This window comes from Saccopteryx leptura, chromosome 2 (assembly GCF_036850995.1).
Source record: "Saccopteryx leptura isolate mSacLep1 chromosome 2, mSacLep1_pri_phased_curated, whole genome shotgun sequence".
NCBI lineage: Eukaryota > Metazoa > Chordata > Mammalia > Chiroptera > Emballonuridae > Saccopteryx > Saccopteryx leptura.
Window position 1 is genome coordinate 89556487 of NC_089504.1, and position 21380 is coordinate 89577866.

The window sequence follows — 21380 nt, forward strand, 5'->3', positions numbered from 1 at the left end:
TTAATATTTAAAAGAGAGAAGAATATGCAGTTGCTTCTCCACCCTCCTAAGTCCCTTTAGAATCCACAGAGGAAAAGGGAACAATGAATACACAATGTTTACAGTTATAAAATGAAGATGTAGAGACAGGCTTTTTAGTAGACGCAGTGGGGTGATGCATAACACTTTCATTTAGTTTAATTGCCTGGCTCTGCAGGCAAACTTTCCTTTTAGAACCAGTGCCCTGTATGGCAATGACCTTTCCAGACCAGTCCACGAGTATCGGTTCACACTAGTGGCTGAGGCAGTGAGGTATAGCTGCATGTGTATGACTGTAGAGGTTCGGGTGTGACTTGTGTTATCAGTTGCTACTCATGTGGAATGAGGTTAATTATTTAATCTCTGTGAGCTGTAGTAAGACCATCTATAAACTGCGTGCACTAAAACTTTTTCCCTAGGGTTCTAGAAAATAAGAGACTGAAGTTGTAACCTACTTAGCACAAAATTTAGCACATAATATGAGCTCACAAAACAGTGCTATGAATAAAACCACTGAATGGTGCATACAATTTATTATTTTAACTATACCTAGCTACTAAGTAGGGCAATGTTTTTGTTAAAATGGGAAAACATGAATCTCAAGGCTCACTTTCAGATGCTAGAGCACTATTCCTTCGCCTTGGCAGAGAGAGCCTCCGTCCTTCATTATAACCCCAGGCTTCCGTTCCAGTAGAGGGAATTAGGGAATGAGTAACTTCTGCAAAGTGCTATCTTCCCTCTGTGTGTGTTTCACAGTTTAAAAACCTTGTACACACAAACTGGTGGCCCAGCTCCTCCAACTCTCAAAGGTCATTCTTTTTTTAAAAAAAAGTAAATAAAAATAATAATTAAAAAAAAACTTCCAAATGGAATGGCTCCAAAACTTCTTTCTACAAGATCTCAGAAGTCTAGTGACTTCTGCAAGATATTTGACAGCATTAGGGATGCTTATAATCTCCTGTCTTTCCCCTCTACATCCTGATTATCTCACACTAGCTGACCTGTAGATGCTGTTTGCTAGTTGCCTTGCTTTGTCCCCCACCCCTTAACCCCCACTGGCCACTACCTCATGTCCTCCATTTTTACATATGATCTCCAAACACAAGTCTAACTATATAAGGTATGGATATAGGATAGTACATAAAACAATCAGATTTAAATATTAGACATCTTATTTTAAACTTCTTCCTACGGACAACGTTCACTGATATTTTCTGTCCTGTCATCTTATTTTATCCTGTTCTGCTCTGTCTTGTCTTGTCCTAGCCTATCCTATAATTTTCTTTTCTATTCCATTCCATTCCACTTCATTCTATTCTAGTCCATTTTTAAAGTGCTGGAGCTACCACCATACTGATTTCACAATCCTCTAATGAGTCATGACCTGTGATTTAACAGAGTATTCTAAATCTTTACTATCTGTTCTGTGTAGAGCAGTCAGAGGTCACAGCTACAGGGCCTTGATTTTCCAACTAAAAAAGCTACATGTCTTTAAAAATACACATTGTTTCTTTCCTAGGATTTGAAACTAGATGAGCATTTAATTAATAAAAACATTTTTCTTCCCGTTACACATAGTATTTCATTTAATTTGTATAGCAACTTTATGAATTATATAGAATAGACATTTATAGATTCCTAATTCTCTTAAAAATGAAGAAACTGAGGCTGACAAGGCAGTGGCTCAGTGGATAGAGTGTTGGCCTGGGATGCTGAGGACCCAGGTTCAAAACCCGAAGGTCACCAGTTTGAGCGTGGGCCCATCTGGCTTGAGTGCAGGCTCGCCAGCTTGAGCATGGGATCATAGACATGAGCCCATGGTTGCTGGCTTGAGCCCAAAAGTCACTGACTTGAAGCCCAAGGTCATTGGCTCTGCTGGAGCCCCCTGGGTCAAGGCACATATGGGAAAGCAATCAATGAACAACTAAGGTGGTACAACCATGAGTTGATGCTTCTCATCTCTCTCCCTTTCTGTTTGTCCCTGTCTTCCCCCCTCTTTCTGTCTCTTGCTAAAAAAAAAAAAGAATCTGAATATTAGATAGGTTGAGTAATTTTCTAAAGTCACACAGATAGTGACTAAATCTGCTCTAGAAGCCAGAATCATTCCATCTTTTCCTATTACACTGCACAGGCCACTGCTTCTTCAGAGGTGGTACAGTATCACCTAAGTCTGATAAATCTGAACAGTACTTGCTAAAGAAATATAGATATGCTCTATCCTAATCTACAAAATCAGAATCTTCATGGCTGGGTATGGGAATATGCAATTTAAAAATTTCCCCAGGGGACTGATATAGTCCTACCTAAGTGGATCATTCCCCTGCATGCTCTAAACTGAAGAGAGAGAGGGGGGGGGGGAGGAAGGGTTGGGAGGAAGGGATAAATTAATGCTAGGATTTCTGAGAATACAGAAGTCAAATACAAATGAAAACTGTACAATCATAGATAAACCAAAAACAAAGAATGAGTAATAGAAGAATCAGAAAAAACTAAGCATGTAAGAGGTCTTCTACTTTTGATTGGACTCTGAGTCTTATAGCAGCTAAGACAATCAATAAAAAGTGTTTTGAAAAGGTTTCTTTCTTTTATTTTGATAATATTAATTTGCTTCTAATTCTCCCAACTTCTGAGAAAAAGAAGAAATATCTGTTGCATTTTCAGTTTCTAAGTCAGAACCCCAGAGAACTGCTTATGTATATGGTCAAAGTATAGAGAAAGTCAAGCAGGTTGGACCTCACTTTCACATCTCTAACCTTGGTCAGCATAATCAGATATTTATAGTGATAACACCAATCAGTATCTGCTGTACATTCAGCATAAGAAACTGATCATACTCCTTAATATGCATGACCCTCTTAGGATGTAGCCCTGTTTTATGGACAAGAAAACCCAAGTTTAGATATTTTAAGCATGTTGTCCAAGGACAAGTAATAAAAACTGGGATAAAATTTCAGACTCTTCATCTTCAGAGCTTACACTTTGCTGACTCTCAGAAAAATAAGTAAAATAAACATGACTCAAACAGTATATGCAAAAACCAGAACCCAGGCCAAGTCCGCAAATGCTGACCAGGAAGAGGCCGAACACAGTTCCTGTGCTGGGAGGTCATTCAGTTTGAGCTGATTCACAACAAATCTATCATGTGTCTTTGGTTCCACATAACACCCGTCAAGTAACAACCACACTATCAGAGTTTTGATATTCTTCAGAAATATGAAGAAACTCTGTCTTACCAATTATAAAAGATAGAACACTGAGGCTGTATTATTATTGTCACTTGACAGGCTCGCCAATTAGTGAATTCAATAGCTTTCAATAGTTAGACAATACCATGTGGATATGTTCATTTGAAAAAAGAAAGTACTTCATTTAAACAAGCTGTGAATTAAACTAATTCCTACAATTGTCTCCTTGATCAATTTCTGAGACTTTTGTTCTGTGTTCATTAGATATCTTTGAGGTTGACATTATTTTTGTGTAGATTTCAGTATACTAACATGTGATTGAAATACATGAGGCAATGTTTTCTGTTTACTTGTTGAAGGCTAGGTATTATTTACACCCTTTTGTAAGTTTACCTTTCTCTCCTATAAATAATTTGGATTCCTGGATTTGGCTCTCAAGCCTTTGTAAGATCTGAAAGTAATTTCAACATTATGTGATGCGCTGTTTGAGTTTTTTAGTATAAACTGAAAACTCTTCTAGAGATATTAATGCCTTATATATATATATATATATGTTCAGTTTTATCTATAATACTATTTTATGCTATACATATGAATATTTTATTAGACTATTATTTATATTAGACAAATATATACGATAATATAGTCTTTGCAAAGTCATTGGCAACATAATCAGCACTTAGTAAGTACTAAGAACTGTTTCTTTCTTTTCTTTCTTTCCAAACCCAGACTGTTCTCTATGATAAAAGCTCTGCTTTGTGTTTCTCTTATAGCCTGGATGTACACTGTGTTCCTAGCAAAGCCTTTGTTTTCAAATAGGAAATGTTTCTGAAGTTGTCTTTTTGGTCAAGAAAGCTCAAAAAAGGAAATGTTTGCTCTAATTATGTTCATTAGGTATAAAAATGTAACGTAACTTCTGTATTTGCTCTTTGGGTAAACAAAGACGGCTATGATCCCTGGTGGTCATATGAGTCACCAGGAGCAATGTCATCCACTCACTTCTTTTTTGTTTTAAAATAGTAGCAATTCTAGATCCCCAGGAGACTGAACTATAATGTGAGCTCTAAAATGCAGACTCCCTCTGAAGATGACTTTGAGATGTTTTACGTGATTAGATGTCTTATTCTCTGAGAGCAAAACATATGTTGTAAGTGATTGACTAGAAATAAGTTTTCTTTGCTTTTTGTTAAGAGTTTGGTCTGTTTAAGCTGCTGTCTGTTCTGAGTACCAGCTACTGCTGTTTGCTTTATTTTTTCCTCTGTATTGCTTTCTAACTGGAATACAAGGTAAGATGAAAACCGCAGTCAAAATGGCACCATGCTGCTGAAGCCGACATCAAGCACTTTTGGTGGTCCTCAGAAAACAGCGTCACTTTGTTCTGTTTAATGTCTTATATCTGAAATCTGCCAACGCACCTGCCATTTTCTACCACTCTATTCTAACTCTTTATTAGCTGTCTGGCAACATCATCACACTAGCTGCTTGGTTTCAACCCTGCTCAGTCTTGTAATATAAAAAGACAAGAGAATGTCCTCGAAGATATACACTTAGTCTCTCGTACTGTAGACAGTTATTTTATTTTCATTGTAATTTTCCTTGGAACAAAAAATTCTTTTATATTTCCACAAGAAAGAGACTATCTTTTTCCCTCTTAAGTAAACATTTTACGTTACAATTGTACAGATGTTCAAGAGGCCTACTGAAGTTTTCTCTATTTAACAACTAATCCTTTAGATCCATTGTTTAAATGATGTAAGGTACAGTATATATTCTCATTCATTTATTTATTTATTTTATTCATTTAAACAACATTTATTGGGTTCTTGCTATGATTCAAACACTATGCTAGGTACTTGAACACCGAAAAGAATAACATACATTTATTTGAGAAAACAATTAGGGAAGATAAATTCACAAAGATGTAAATTATAACCAAACACGTTCAGGGTTATGACAGGAGGATAAGCCGGTTGTCTTGGGAGGAGAAAGGGATTTCTGTCCATGTTTGAGAAGGGGAATGTGAGAAAGTTTTACAGGGAGGAAGAAATATTTGAGTTCAAGTCATCAGTGTGTGCAGAGAGGAATTGAAGGGTAGGGACAGTCTTTAAAAAGGGAATCTAAAGAGCTTAATGTAGCTGAAAAAAGGGGAGCTTGGTTGTGGAAGATCCGGACTGGAGATTAAAAGTGTCCCTGGGATCAGAATGTAAAAACTTCACTGGAATTAATAACTAAAATTAATTGCCCAGGTATGGGATTGTCAGGAGAATTCTGGCTAAAAGATCAGTGTTTAGCCTGGGCTGCAAAGGCAGTTTCTTCCTTCAAACAGAATGTATGGGCCGTGACCAGAAGAAAATAGGAACGCCTTAAAAAACCATACCTGGGAGCCATACTCATCTTCTAAAACGGCCTGTCACTGGCCTGGGTCAGGATTAAATACAGAGGTAGCAGGTGGGGAGAAGAGAGCAGTTGAAAGACTTGGGAGAAAGTTCAGCTGAGGAGCGGAGGGAGACTATGTGAAGACCAGAAGTGAAAGTGTTTAGGGTTTCTCCACCTGTGTGGTTTAACCTTCCTTCTCAGACTTAAAGAATAGGGACAGGAGCTAGGAAGCAAAAAATTCCCACTTGTCATGAGTCGTTTTTTGTTTCTCCCTTCTTCTTTTTCCTATGGAAAATGCACCAATTTGAGACTATTTTAGAGGGAATACAGAAAGAAGGGGTATTCCTGAGCAGACAGTATATTCAAGTCAGAGTCACAATGCTTGTGTTTGACTAGGAAAGCATGGGGTTCATAGTAAAAGTGAGCCCGGAGTCAGTCCTCCAGGAGAGCTGTACTATTTTCAAATAAGATGTTAGAATGTTACCCTTTCTGCTTCTGAGGTCTTTGATTTTTTTCACAATGTTGTCTTTGTGGTCAAATTTGGAACAGACTGTTATAATTCTATTTTTACAATTTTCTTACTGCTTAAAGCTAGCAAAATCTGTTGCTAATCTCTGAAGTTAGTACAGTAATGGCTACAGTCTGCTTTCCTGGTGGTCTTGGCGTATCTGGAGTAGAAAGCAGAGATAGCATCACACAGTCTATAGGAAGGCAGAACCTGGTCATGACCTGGTTGACCTGCCACAGCCAGCAATTTCTCTATATTTGACCCTTGTTATATAGTCCCCAGCCTATGTTTGCAAGACTACTGTGAAGAAACTCTTGAGTTGCCTGTGCCTTGGGATAGATATGTTTTACAATAAAGTTCCTCCTTATATGGAGCTGGATACATTTCCTTGAGCCTCTGGCTTCTGTTCTCACATGGAACCATAGCCTTAATTACATCTCCCTTCCACATGAGATTCCTTCAGATATTTGAAAACAGTTCTCAGCTCCTTATAGAGAAAAATGGAAAGGAATGCCGGAGGACTCACTGCTTTGCATCAGACATTAGGCTGGGATCATTCACTGAAAATAGCTTCTTTATGAGGAAAATACAAATAAAACCCAACAAATAAATAAACCAGAAAAAAAAGGTAACAAAAGAATGAATTATTTTCCCAATGTGGCAAGACGAGCATATTACAAAATTATTTGTACTAAAATACATTTGAATTTAGTGTTTATTTTTATTAAGACAATATAGTTGCAAAACACACAAGGTATTGATATAATAACATAGTAATAATGCACTAATACTAGTCACCTGTTTCAACTAGAAATGAGTCCATTGCTCATTCACTGTGCATGCTGCTTCTACCCAAATCTTCTACCAATAGCATAACTTTGAGTTCATCACTATCCTCAATGCTGTACATGTACACACATATACATGTACACACATGTACACACCCATGCACACACACACACTGATACAGAATATATATGCCTAGGACAAGATATACTAACATTCCCAAAATCTGCCTTCATTTTTAAATTTTTCTCATTGAAAATCCTGAAGAATATATCAAAACGATCTTTGAAAGAATGAAATGAATATTGGCATCTCCTTTTAATTAGTAATTATCTAATCTGTGCTTCTGTGTGTGATGCTGTACACAGAAGCAAGGCAAAAGAGGTTGTTGATAGCCTTCTCAGTTTGTGGTGCTCAAATCTAAACACAATTCTCCCACTGTGAAAATATTAAAAAGCTCTGACATAGAAATAAGAGGTATACCCTATTTTCAAATACACAAGAAGGACTAAAGGAAATTAGATTTAGCATCTGTAATAAGAAGAAAATTAGTTTTCTTATTTGTAATCTTTCTTCTGTGTTTAAAAATAATGTGTCCATTCATTCCAATATTTAGCCTCTGGGCCCTCTTGATATCTGCCCAAAGATACATTCATATTTTCAATAGGCATTCTCTTTTCTCACCAGTTCCTCTAAAAGTTTAGCTTGTAAGTCATTAAGCCCATGTAATTCAAGCTAATGAAATTGTTCAAATGTTTCTTTTTGACTACCTCCTTCTCAGTGATATTCTAAAATATATATAGACATGCAATACCCTATTTCAATGAGTTTATTTATATTATTTCTCTAACTTTGAAGCAGAATCAGCAAACAAAAACAAAACAACCAACTCAAAAAGTTGGAAGGGAGATAGTGGTTCAGTTTCTCCACAGGGTTTAGACTCAAAACAAACTGCACAATATTTATTTGGAACCTTATAAATATAGTAAAAATTCAAAGAGATAGTAGCCATGAGCTCTTTCCATATGGAACTCATGATCTAGTTTGGGAGGTAAGAACATTTAAGAAATGCTGAACAACAGAAGAGAAAAGTAACAAATTATGAAACAGGATGATATAGAATGCAGTGTTTCAGAAAGTTTCCATCCCAGTAAAAGCCCTTCTGTGTCTGAGATGGCCCAAGGCAAGGTGGAAGTAAAGCAATTTGACTGTGGTCCCCATAATGTCTCTAGTGAACTCAGTGGCTTTGGGTAGTTTGCTTAATATCTGTGGGTTTGCCTTTCATGATTTGAAGAAAAAAACTAAAATGAATAATAGTTGAAGTACTTTTTAAATATAGAAAATCTGGAACTGTTATACTCTTTCATGAGAAGGGCCTGAGTATACCTACAATGGCTAACACAAGCCATCAAAAACATCTATATAGAGTACACACACACACACACACACACACACACACACACACACGTATGCAGAATATTCAGGGGACATTGTAGGAATAAACTGAGCATCCCACGGGGGTTCTATAGTTTGCTGCTTTAATCAAATATTTAAGTATTTCTTGGAGGTGGGTCTGGAGCCATCAACGGTATCTATTTCTTTTTATTTCTCCTTAACCACTGTACGTTTACAGGATAGCAGATAATTAAGCTTTACAATTTATCTGTAGAATCCAGTGTGGAGATCATAATCCCATTTTAATCCAGTGATGTTTTAGACTTTAATAGCTGAGGCCCTGTCACTGCAGAGCGGCAAGTTCCTTCATCCAGGTGTGTTTAAATATAAATTCAGTTTGAATCTTGCTATCTCAGAAGCCAGATTAAGAACTTTTGGTACTATTCTGTTGTATTTAGATTATGAGGTACCTGGTAATTTCTATAACGTCAATTTTCAAGCGTCACTTCCTTTATTACATCAGAGAGGGCTCCTCCCCTATAGAAAGTCTAAGCTTGGCATGGATACATACTTGCCAGGACATATGTCAAAATGAGTCCAGGGACTTGTATGTGATGAAGGAAAATCTCCCTTCCTTATGTCATCACTCTAGTGGGCTTTGGAATGTCTGTTGCCTCACTCAAGAAAGTCAGATAGAATGGGATATTTTCATTCAAATCCCCTGCCTTTGGGCTTACTATGAGCTCCAGCACCAAGAGGCTGTTATTGGATGTCTTAAGCATATTGATGACCTGAGGTCACTGGCCAGTCTCCATTGAGGGAGGATTGTCTTTTCTCATCTACTGTGATACACCTAGACAATCTACATGAACAACATGATACAGATATCTCTAAGAGGAAGGAACTCTAGTCTGTCCCTTTATACTGTCTCCCACCCTGCCATTCAGACTTTCTACCACTTCTGTTGCCATGGGAGAATGACTTCCTCCCTTTCCTGAAGGTCTCCTCTCTGCCACCTGTCTGCAGCCTCATCTTTCCCAGATGGTCCTCACATTACCATGAATAAAAGGGTTCTCTGCACACAAAGGCACAAAAAATGCTAGTTTCTGACTGAGATTTGAAAGTTGTTATCAAACATCTCTGTCCACTGACTCCTTAATGCTGGTTATTTGTTTTTACTCTTCTTAGCAATCATTCAAACCACTTATTTCCCTCATCTTGGTGATATTAATCAACATGTTATATTCAGAAAAAGCAGACATAGTTTTCTATAACACAGTGTCACAATTTGATAGACAAGTTGATAGATGTAGGTTATCTATATTCTCACACGGAACAAAATTTTATTGTACAATGACTATCTTGCTGATGGTGAAATATTAATGTTCAAGTCCATGAGAGAAGTTTATTTCAGAGAAGAGAAAATGTTACCTGCTTCCAAAAACAATGCATTACAATAACAGTAATAATAACAAACTAATAAAAATGACAACTATCATTTATTGCATTTCCATAATATGCCAAAGTAATTTATAAGTACACCATCTCATTTTCTCCCCAATACCTTCACAAGGCAAATCTTCTTCCTCTCCTTTTATAACTGAGAAGGTCAAGGGTTGGAGATATTAATAAACTGGCCCAGTACACAAATTAAGATTCAAATTCTGTTAATCTGATTCTAGAGCCCAATTGCTCAACCACTCACTACTCACTGCCTCCCCATAAGTATTATAATTAGGCCAATTGATGACTGAGATAATTTGGACTATTTTAGATTACATTAGTTAAGTTAATATAAATTGACAGACAGACATTAGAGTCCCTTCTCAATTATGACAATTATATTTATAAAAAAAAAAAAAAGAAAAAAAACCTCTGGTAGCAGAATTTCCTGTTGAGGGCTTTAAGATTTTATTTTTCTTAATGTGTTAGGGAAAATCAAAGATAGTAAGAAAACTGAGAAGGCCTTTTTATAATATTGATATTAAAATAAAACAATGAAACAGACCTCTTCTGCAATTAAAACAATATTTATCCACCTACAGTTAGTATAAGAAGTACTCTGCTATTAATTTACCTTTATTGGCCTCCATGAAGATTGTTTGGGTCCACCACTGACATTCTTACAAAGAGCCATTTTCTGTGTGTCTGGAATGTTTTTCTTGTTTTAAAATTTATAATACTAACAAATCTGGTTTTTTATTTTTTTTTTATTTTTTTTTTATTTTTCTGAAGTGAGAAGCAGGGAGGCCAAGAGACAGACTCCCGCATGAGCCCAACCAGGATTCACCTGGCATGCCCAATAGGGGGATGCTCTGCCTATCTAGGGTGTTGCTCAGTTGCAACATGAGCCATTCTAGCATCTGAGGCAGAGGTCATGGAGCCATCCGCAGCACCCACCCCAACTTTGTTCCAGTGGAACCTTGGCTGCAGGAGGAGAGGAGAGAGATAGAGAGAAAGGAGAGGGGGAAGGGTAGAGAAGCAGATTGTTGCTTCTCCAGTGTGCCCTGGCCGGGAATAGAATCCGGGACATCCACAAGCTGGGCTGATGCTGTACCACTGAGCCAACTGGCCAGGGTAACAAATCTGTTCTTGATCCAAAAAATCTTAAGATTGCTTAAAAGGTACGGGAAAGATGATTTGTATGCTAGAATTTTGAAGAAGGATAACTGATATATAGATTACTATATATAGATACATTACTAAACTATGTGCTAGTAATTTTTAAATAGTGATATTTTTCACACAACAGTGGAAGACATGACACAGTTCACTATATAGAGAGAAATCCTCTTCTTCTCATACTGATGGCTTTCTCTTTGCCTCAATTATTTGGGAGTAGGCATATCTGAACATGTATCAGCCAAGCAATATGTGGAAATACAGCTCATTTTTCAAACACAGCACGTAAAATTGAAGACCTGTGATGACCGATGAAGGTTTATTGTCAGAGACAGCAAGAAGGGTTGGAAATAGTTGTGGAATGAGGAGTACGGTGAAGCCCAGGCAATAAATGCCTGACTAGAGAAAAATCAGACAACAGGACCTTGCATACAGTATGTGCACAATAAATATGAACTGAAAACATATGAATGGAGGATGGGTTGGATGAAGAATGGATGGTGGGTAGAGTGGAAAAATACTGAATATTCCCAACTTCACAGTTTTGCCAAGGATTAAATGGGGAATTATATTTGATTGCTATATTTCATTTTGTTACAATCTATGTTGTACTTTTCCATTCATGAGTGAGAAAAATAAAAATGTAATGTCCTCTAATCACGGTCTGTGAAAAGCTAAGGACATATTTTGTGTGCTTCTTTCACACTTTGTTTCATACTAATGAGAGGCTTTAAAACATCATAAAAAGTACCAACCTTGAAAACTGCATTCTGTTTTGCTCATCTTACCTAAAAAAAAAATTAAAAAGACAGAAAGAAAAAGAAAATTTAAGTGAAAGCCAATTAAGGCAACGCAGTTAAAAGAACATTTAGAAAAAAATCTTTTACCCATTTCCTTTGACAAAGGAGACATTTAACTGTGGAGAGAGAAGTACCCTGATGAAAGTTCTCCCACTAAACTGTTATTAAAATAGTTTGTGCTTTTTGTATTTTGTGATATTTTGCCTTTTCAAATTTCTCAGGGGCACAGCCATTGTGAATGACAATGAATCAGGATGATTAATAAAAATGATAAAAATAAATTCTATATAAGGAAAAATTATATAGACAGCACTTAAGCAACCCATGGATGTTTCCATCATTATAAGATTTTTCAATAGATTCAGACAAGAGTACTTTCAGAGGCTGTTATAATTGGTTCTCAGGTTCTATGTTTCTACTCTTGAATGCTGATTGTAACACAAGCTCTTGCTTCTTCCTCCTGCTCCACCAATAATCTGTTCTCCCTTTAGGACCAAGCGATTATTGTCTTGTTTATAATAACTGTTCTACATTCCTTATGGAAATTGTAATTATGATGCTGAATTTCAAACAACAAGCCACTTTTCTCAGGGAAATTGTAATTAGGATAATGCAGTATTTACCCAACCAATGTTTTCTAACCATTGTTCTCTTTAAGGAATGAGGAGATCAGAGAAAAACATTGAAATAAAACATCCTGTTGGGATCTCAGATATGTATACTAAAGAAGCATAATCATAATGATAGGCCATATTTGCTACATGGCATATACAACACAATCAGGATGACATGTATATGACATGTGTGCATATTACATACAGGTACATGTGAATTATTTATGTTTTTCTTTTGACCTGTAGACCGCCACACAAGGTAAGTAATATTATTATCCCAATTGAATAAACTCAGAAAAATTGAGCATTTTATCTAATATCACACAGCTAGTAAGTAATAGAATTAAGGTTTAAACCCAGATCCGTCAGACTTAAAAATCTGTTTATGAGTTCATTGTCAAAGGCCTCTATTTTAATTCCCTCGTACCAGTGCACATTTGGTGAGTTCATTGAACCACAATCTTTTTTTTCTCTAAAACCAGAGTTTTTTTTCAGTCCTTATACAGTGTAGTCTGCTTCTTGGCAGATGGACACATGGTGTGACCCTTGTTTCTAATAATAAAATTTCTACCATTACCCCTGAAAATGGAATAACACTTTTGTTCAGAGTGAAGTTTGATGTAATTTGGCATTATTCGTTAAGATTAAAATTTTTCATGCCCTCTGACCCAAGGGTCTTACTTCTAGGATTTATGCTAGAAGTATAAGAGCATTGATTGTTGCATTATTTTAAATAGTGAAAACCTGTAGATGTAGCTCGAAAATCCACCAAATATTTTATGGTACAATAGATTGCGATAGGACACATCAGTTAACAATCCTGTGTTTATATTGTGTCCTGGAAAAATAGCCATGAAACACATTAACTTAAAACAGCCTGCTGTGAAATAATATGCACAATATGATCCTGCTTTTGTAAAAAATAGATGTACTTTTATTTAAAAGTACTACATGATTTTGCACAGAAAAATATCTAGAAGAATAGATACCAAATAAAGTAGTAGTTATCTTCTTTTAATAAGTTGAGGAGAAAGCTTGTCCCACATGATAAATGAACACTAAACGCACAAAATGCTTATAGCTAGTGTTCTTTCTTTTTCTTTTTTCTTTTCTCTTGGTACACATAAAACAAGTTTTTAAATGTGTGAAAGAAAAAAATGGACACCCCAAAATATACTATTTCAGAAAGGAAACAAACAGCAGATAAAATCCAAGTCAATCTTTTTCAGTCTGAGGACTTTAGACTTTTAATCAAATCTTCTAACTCTGTTAAATTAAGTATTTCCACTTTAATTTTATAAAAAAGGAAAATGAGACCCAGTGAAGTAATTTATTTACCCAATTTTCTTTTCTTATTCTTCTCCTTTCCTTTTTTCCATAATGCAAACAAAATGCTCTATTGGACTTCTGATGGCTCACTGATGACTAAATTTTTCTCTTTTCATCAAAGAGAACTGCCTTAACCAGAAGTATGTGCCCCTCACATAGACAGCACAGACTCAATGACTGACTAATATAGGGGAACAAAGGCCAGACCTTCTTTTCTCTATTTGGGAATCTATAAAAATATTGGTCTCAAGTACACACCTCAACAAACATCTTGAATAAAAAAAGTCAGTCTCCCTGGCAGGTTGGGTCAGTGGTAGAACATTGGCTCACCGTGTAGATGTCTTGGGTTCAAGTCCTGATCAGGGCACACAGAAGAAACAAGCATCAGCTTCTCCACATCCCCTCTCTCTTGCCCTCCTGCAGTCATAATTAGTTTGGCTCAAGGGAGTTGGCCTGGAGCACTGAGGATGGCTCCATGGCCTCTGCCTTGGGCACTAAAAAAAAGTGTCTCTGGTTGCAACAGAGCAATGGCCTCCAATGGGTAGAGCATCGCCCCCTAGTGGGCTTGCTGGCTAGATCCCAATTGGGGCAAATGTAGGAGTCTGTCTCTCTGCCTCTCCTCCTCTCACTAAAATAAATTTTTTAAAAAAATATCAGAGTTTATTTCTCACAGAAATTGGCTTAAAACAAGATTAAAAATTTCAAAAGTCATAAAGCTGAAACTTGAATACTGATAGGACTGATTCTGAATTTATATCCTATCCATTAATATCTTCCTGTCTCCCATAAAGAATAATTTATTCTAATTTTAAACATATTTTTGTTTAGACAATAAGCAGTCAATAATGATATGTTTAAGCCTGTAAGTTAGAAAATTTTCTTCATTATTCTACAATATTTACAATTATACAGCCATTAGCACATGAAACTACTGCATTATACCTCTTGAAATTCAGACTGATATAAATCAGTGGCTATATATACACATGCATATTAATTTATAATATTACACTGAAAGATATATCCTATAAAATATATCTCAACATTAAATTCAGGGTTAGTTTGACCCAAATCTCTAATTATGGTAGCTTATTTTCAAAGAACAAAATTATATTTTTAATTATTCCTTTTTCTGTGAAAAAAATTCAAGACCTCTCTGTTTCAGAAAACTTAAAAGATTACTTATGAAACAAGGACTTACATTTTCTATCACAAATTTAAGTTAGGCTTGAAATGTAGGCTAAACAATTTATAGTCCAGAAAAATACTACTTCAAGCAGTCTCTAAAAGCATAACATAGAAGTTACCAATTCTATGCAATTTTGAGAGAATGCAGTTAGGATTTTACAATCAGTTCACAGTGCTACTCAATGGTCAGCGCCTATCTGTAGTCTCTTGTCTGGAAATCATTGTGCCTCTTCATTCTGCTCCTGAAAATTCGACATCACCAATTCCTTTATTTCATTTACCAACTCTTAACTCTGGATCAAGTCATTACACTTCTCTCTGTAAATGTATGTGGCATTATTGGTTTAGTGATATTATTCTGCCACTACACAGAATTATGGGCTTCACATAAAAAATAAACAAGTGTTGGATAAAATTTCTCAGTCAGAAAACTAAGATAAGAAAATTCCAAGAAACATATCTAATCAGGCCACGATGAGGGAGAAAATAGTTGTTACACATTAAGGAACAGCTTATTAGCTTTACTTTTATCTCTTACTTGTCTTCAAAAGGTTATTTAGCCTGACCAGGCGGTGGTGCAGTGGATAGAGCATTGGACTGGGATGCGGAAGGACCTAGGTTTGAGACCCCGAGGTCTCCAGCTTGAGTGTGGGTTCATCTGGTTTGAGCAAAAGCTCACCAACTTGGACCCAAAGTCGCTGGCTCGAGTGAGGGTTACTCGGTCTGCTGAAGGCCTGTGGTCAAGGCACATATGAGAAAGCAATCAATGAACAACTAAGGTGTCGCAATGAAAAACTGATGATTGATGCTTCTCATCTCTCTCCATTCCTGTCTGTCTGTCCCTATCTATCCCTTTCTCTGACTCTCTCTCTGTCTCTGAATAAAAAAAAAGTTATTTAAATTATTTGGGGGGAGAGGTTTTTTGAGACATGTTTAACTAGCAGAGGGATTTAAAGGTTTTGACTATTGGAAACTAGAACAGGACCTGCCTACAGAAATTGCATTATATGTCCTATGTAAAGAATGTGGGTTAATAAAGCAAAGCAAGAAGCATAGGAGACACTTCTAATGAAGCATGAAGCTAATGGATGGTACTTCCCACCAAGACTAGGAGGTTCTGCACAGTATACTCTACTCAATAAGCTTTAAGTTAAAGACTCTGCCAGACCACCAGAAGCACCTTCATGAGACCACTGTTCACCTACTGGTAGCACTGTACAGTCAGGCTTTCTAGATTTTTTCTGGGGTTATTTATTTTCTTAAGCAGATTCATTAACATGTAAACTTGTAAGCTTCAGAAAGACTGCAACACAGATTTACATCAGTTCATTCATTATAATAATTGGGGTTGAAAAAGATATAAACTGTACATGACCTACTCGTATGGAGCTCGCCTTGACTTATAACACCAGTACAACCAGCATCAGCAAATAGCTCCCCAGGTCCTAGTGAGTAATATTCTTAGATTCAGGAGAGTCAATTTTTGCCCGTGACATTCAGAACTGGTATAGCCAAGTGACTGTCAGTACAGTTAGTGACATGGTACACTTCATTTAACATCACAGTGGTACAGACCAAAGAGTAGACCAACAAACAATAAAGACTTATGTGTAGAGGCATTAGATTAACTTTGTAACACAAAGTTCTCTTCAGAACCTGTCTTACCAGAGTTTACTGTCAGAATTTTATTTTGATGTATTTTCTTTTTTATTGTGCCTGACTCCATATTCCATGCAAAGTCTCTTTCCACCCCATTTCTCCAAAAATATATTTTGATGTATTTTTAAAGAAGATTTTAAATTAAATAACACAGAGGTTAGGAAAGGTCATAATTTGTCAGGTAAATATTGAAGGACCTGATGTCAGTCTGGAGCCAGAGAGAAGGTTTAGAGATAAAAAGGCAGTTTATAAAAGCTACTGAGGTATGCTTGCAAGAGAGTAAGGCAGATGTGTTTTATGTTAGTTTGGTGAAATCCTTTTGATAAGACTGCTGGTGTACCCTGTGTTACCTAATTTAAAATCATTCTTTTCTTCCATTTTGGAAAAGCAGAGAATTTTCTTCCATTTTGGAGAAGCAGAGGATGATTTAAAAAGCACTGGATGAGAAATCGGGAAGTCAAGGCTTAGTCTATATTCTATCTTCAACTGGCTATCTATTTCTGGGAAACATTTCCTTTTGACTTGAATTATGAGTTAAGTCTTAAGAGACAAGTTAGGACAGGAAAGCTGACAAGTTGAGATAGTCTAAATAAAGGACAGATGATAGGTTGAATCTAAACCGGTGTTCCTGAAAGGGAACCAAAAGGACAATTTAGGAAGATCAGACTTAAAGAGAAAGATAAAGGAGAAGAAATGGAATCATACATATGTGCTAGATCCAAATATGAGAAAACACAGGGAAAACTAAACCTCAGTGATGTTATCTTTGGACATGTGAGGAAGAGCATAGAGATTATATGAAGCAGTTAGAAGTGTAGAATTTGTGTTAATTGTTTAGGAATCACATTTATTCCTTGGTTTGGTGTCAAGGCGGACTGCAAACTATGTGCAAGAAAGGTGTGTTCCTTTATCTCACTATTGGGTTTCCAGTGCCTCGCACAGTGCACAGTAACTGCCACTTGGTAAGCAGTCAAAAAATATATTAGAATGAGTGAACAAATGTATGTGTGAATAGCTAAACTTAAAACAAATAGTTGAGTGATGAAGTAAAAGTAACGTGATGCATTGGATGAGACTCATTATAAGGATTCTATTATTTTAGAACTAGTCCTTGATATCATTTCATCTTTTTTTTTTTTTTTTGTATTTTTCTGAAGCTGGAAACGGGGAGAGACAGTCAGACAGACTCCCGCATGCACCCGACCGGGATCCACCCGGCACGCCCACCAGGGGCGATGCTCTGCCCACCAGGGGGCGATGCTCTGCCCCTCCGGGGCATTGCTCTGCCGTGACCAGAGCCACTCTAGCGCCTGGGGCAGCGGCCAAGGAACCATCCCCAGCACCCGGGCCATCTTTGCTCCAATGGAGCCTTGGCTGCGGGAGGGGAAGAGAGAGACAGAGAGGAAGGAGGGGGGGTGGAGAAGCAAATGGGCGCTTCTCCTATGTGCCCTGGCCGGTATTCGAACCCGGGTCCCCCGCACGCCAGGCCGACGCTCTACCGCTGAGCCAACCGGCCAGGGCTCATTTCATCTTTTACAATGAAATAAGTCATGTATTCATTCAGTTTTCCCAACACCATTTATTGAATAGATTATCTTTACCCCATTGTATATTCTTGTCTTCCATGTCAAATATATAAATACATATTAATTCATTATAAATGCCTGGGCTTATTTCTGAGCTCTATTCTCTTCCATTATGCTATATGTCTGTTTTTATGCCAGAATCATGCTTTAATTACAATGGCTTTGTAGTATAGTTTATCAAGTACGTAATGTGATTTCTTCAACTTTGTTCTTCTTTCTCAAGATTACTGTTGCTATTACAGGTATTTTTTAGTTTCATATAAATGTTTGGAATATTTTTTTCTAGTTATAAGAAAATGTCTTTGGTATCATAATAAGAATTGTGTTGACTCTATAAATTGCTTTGGGTGGATCACTTTCTTTCACCATATGCAAGAATAAACTCAAAATAGTTTAAAGACTTAAGTATTAAACTCAAAACCATAAAAATTCTAGAAGAAAACATAAGCAGTAAAATCTTGGACATCTCTCATAGCAATATTTTTCTTACATGTCACCTTAAGCAATGGAAGTAAAAAATAAACAGATAAAACTATAACAAACTAAAAAGTTTTTGCACAGCAAAGAAAACTATCACAAATTAAAAAGGTAACCTACTGAATGAGAGACCATAACCACCAATGCATCTGATAAAGGCTTAATTTACAAAATTTATAGGAACTTACCAATGCATCTGATAAAGGCTTAATTTCCAAAATTTATAGGAACTTAAAAGCACAACATCAACCCCCCCCCCCCAAACAATCCAGTTCAGAAATGGGCAAAGGACCTGAGAGACACTTACACAAAGAAGACATAAAGATGGCCAATAAACATACAAAAAGATGCTCAAAGTCACTAATCATCTGAGAAATTCAAATTAAAACCACAATGAGATATCACCTCACACCTGTCAGAATAGTTATCATCAATAACTCAACAAACAACAAGTGTTGACGAGAACATGGAGAAAAAGAATCCTTCATGCACTGTTGGTGGTAATGCAGATTGGTGCAGCCACCATGGAAAGCAGTATGGAGTTACCTCAAAAAATTAAAAATGAAACTATGTTATGAGCCAGAATTCCACTTCTGAGAATATGTCCAAAGAAACCCCAAAACATTAATTCAAAACAATGTATGCACTCTTATGTTCTTTGAAATTTTATTTATAATAGTTAAGACTTGAATGCAGCCCAAGTGTCCATCAGTAGATGAGTTAATAAAAAAGCTGTGGTACATATACACAATGGAATACTACTGTGCCATAAGAAAGAAGAAACTCCTACCTTTTCGCAACAGCATGGATGGATCTAGAGAGCATTACGTTAACTGAAATAATCCAATCAGAGAAAGACAGAAACCATATGATTTCACTGAATCTAATGAACAAAATAAACAAATAATCAAAAATAGAGACAGACTCACAGATGCAGAGAACAAACTGACAGCTTTCATTGGGGATGAGTGCTGAGAAGCTGGGTAAAAAAGTTCAAGAGATTAAGCAGAGGAAAAAAATTTACAGACACAGACAACAGTGTGGTGATTGTAGGAAGGAAAGGGAGGTGTAGAATTTGAAGGAGAATAGAGGAGCAGTAGGTAGATAGTGATGGAGGGAGACTGGATTGTAGAACTTTACACCTGGAAACTGTATAACTTTATTAAACAATGTCACCCCAATAAATGTAATAAAAAGTAGAAAAATAAAATAAGAAACCAATATAATTAAAAATATAAGATTCTGCACTTGGTGCCCATCCTTTCCCTCTGCACCAAATATAACTTAATATAGAACAGTTTAGACAAGAGTATAAAACTGAAATACTTATGAATCAGCAGGAAGTGTGATGTGTCTTCCCCATACACTCATGCTATTTTAGGCTTTATTATTATACTTGTCTGTACAAGAAAGTAGGAAATGAACTTGCTCTACTTTTCAGAGTATAAAAACAAGTCAAGTTGGATCAACAGGTATGGTAGGAGTAAGGAAGTAGAGAGAAGGCACGTTTGGAAAGACTGGAAGAATCATATTATGAAGCATATTCTATGCCAGGCTTAATAAATATTTCAGACAATATAAATTTATGAAGTCTTTTTTAAAAGAGGCAGCATAAACAAAGTAAAGTAATTCTAGGAAGATCAATGTGACAGCTATTTGTAAGATGGGTTGGAGATAAAAGAAGAAAACAATTGTGAATACAGGCTTAAAATAAGGAGAAAACAAAATACTAAGAATCAAACGGGAAGAAAGAAACAGGAACAAATGTGTATTTCACGTGAATGAGGCATGTTGGATCCATAGAGCTCTGGCTCTCTCTGCAGAATAGGGATCGGGCTGGGTGTGACTGGGCCTGCCCCCAAGTCTGTATTTTCTTCCCTATACAAGAGGGCCAAAGTGGTTTCCTTTACTCAGGGCCCAAAGGAACACAGTAAACCATTCTGATATGAGTCAATACCCAAGGTGTGCTTCAGAACAGGATCCCTGAGAGTGATTACAGCTCTACAGAACAGTGTTTGGACTCTCAGAGTAAAAACCATCAACTTTCTCGGGGCCCTTGTTCAAGAGCAGCAATTGGGAAGCAGATGGCCTCAAGTCTGGAAGGGAACTGTGGAACAAAACCAACAACCAGAAATTCTATGGTAGAGTTTTGATTAACATAGTGGAAATAGGAAACTATGTGAGTCAGTGGGTATTTAGGTATCATGCACAGCAGGAATACTTTTAGGCCCCATTGGTTGGTAAGTTTAAAGCTGTTACTATACTATGCAATTTGGAACTGGGTGTGACTGTGCATGCAGGTAGCAGATCTCGGGGAATATAGGAACTGCCCAGGGAATAATTATAACTTTGTAGGAAATTCAAATGGGTCCTTTGCATTTTGGGCTGGAGTATACACGCATATATTTTAAATATACAAGATAATACTTACGTCTGAATGGGCACCACCAACAAGAAAAAAAAAGCAACAATCTTTTCAAAGGTCATCTATTTATAACATCCCCCATTATTCCTAGATTACAACTGTCCCTATAAAAGGAAACCTTCTCTTTCTGCCCATCATCTACCCAATTGTGTCTGATGGAGGTATTTAGCTTGCAGAAAGTTGGTCATGTATTGACGAATGAAGAAATCACCCAGATGGTCATTAATGTTGTACTTCTAACCCAATCATCCTGTTGTGTACAGAAGAAACCTAAAGCTGCAAATTTGGGGAAAATTTTTTGGCCAAATCATTAGAACCCTGTCCTGCTGGGTCAATAAGCTCAGGCTATTGCTCAAGTTTTGTTATCTTTATTTTTTTTTCCTTTTTCTGTTTATATATCCACAGATGTCCA

The 21380-nt window shown here is 36.7% G+C and overlaps 1 protein-coding gene across 2 annotated transcripts in view; it reads right to left on the reverse strand.

The window, feature by feature from the left end:
- LINGO2 (leucine rich repeat and Ig domain containing 2) overlaps positions 1 to 21380 on the reverse strand; it is an 828878-nt gene that overhangs the window by 456267 nt on the left and 351231 nt on the right. Inside the window, exon 3 of one of the 2 annotated variants that reach the window (XM_066368303.1) lies at positions 11646 to 11678. The exons of the other annotated variant lie outside the window; for it this stretch is intronic. The gene's annotated coding sequence lies outside the window, so the exon portion shown is untranslated. The remainder of the gene's footprint in view (positions 1 to 11645; positions 11679 to 21380) is intronic. 2 annotated transcript variants of the gene reach the window in all.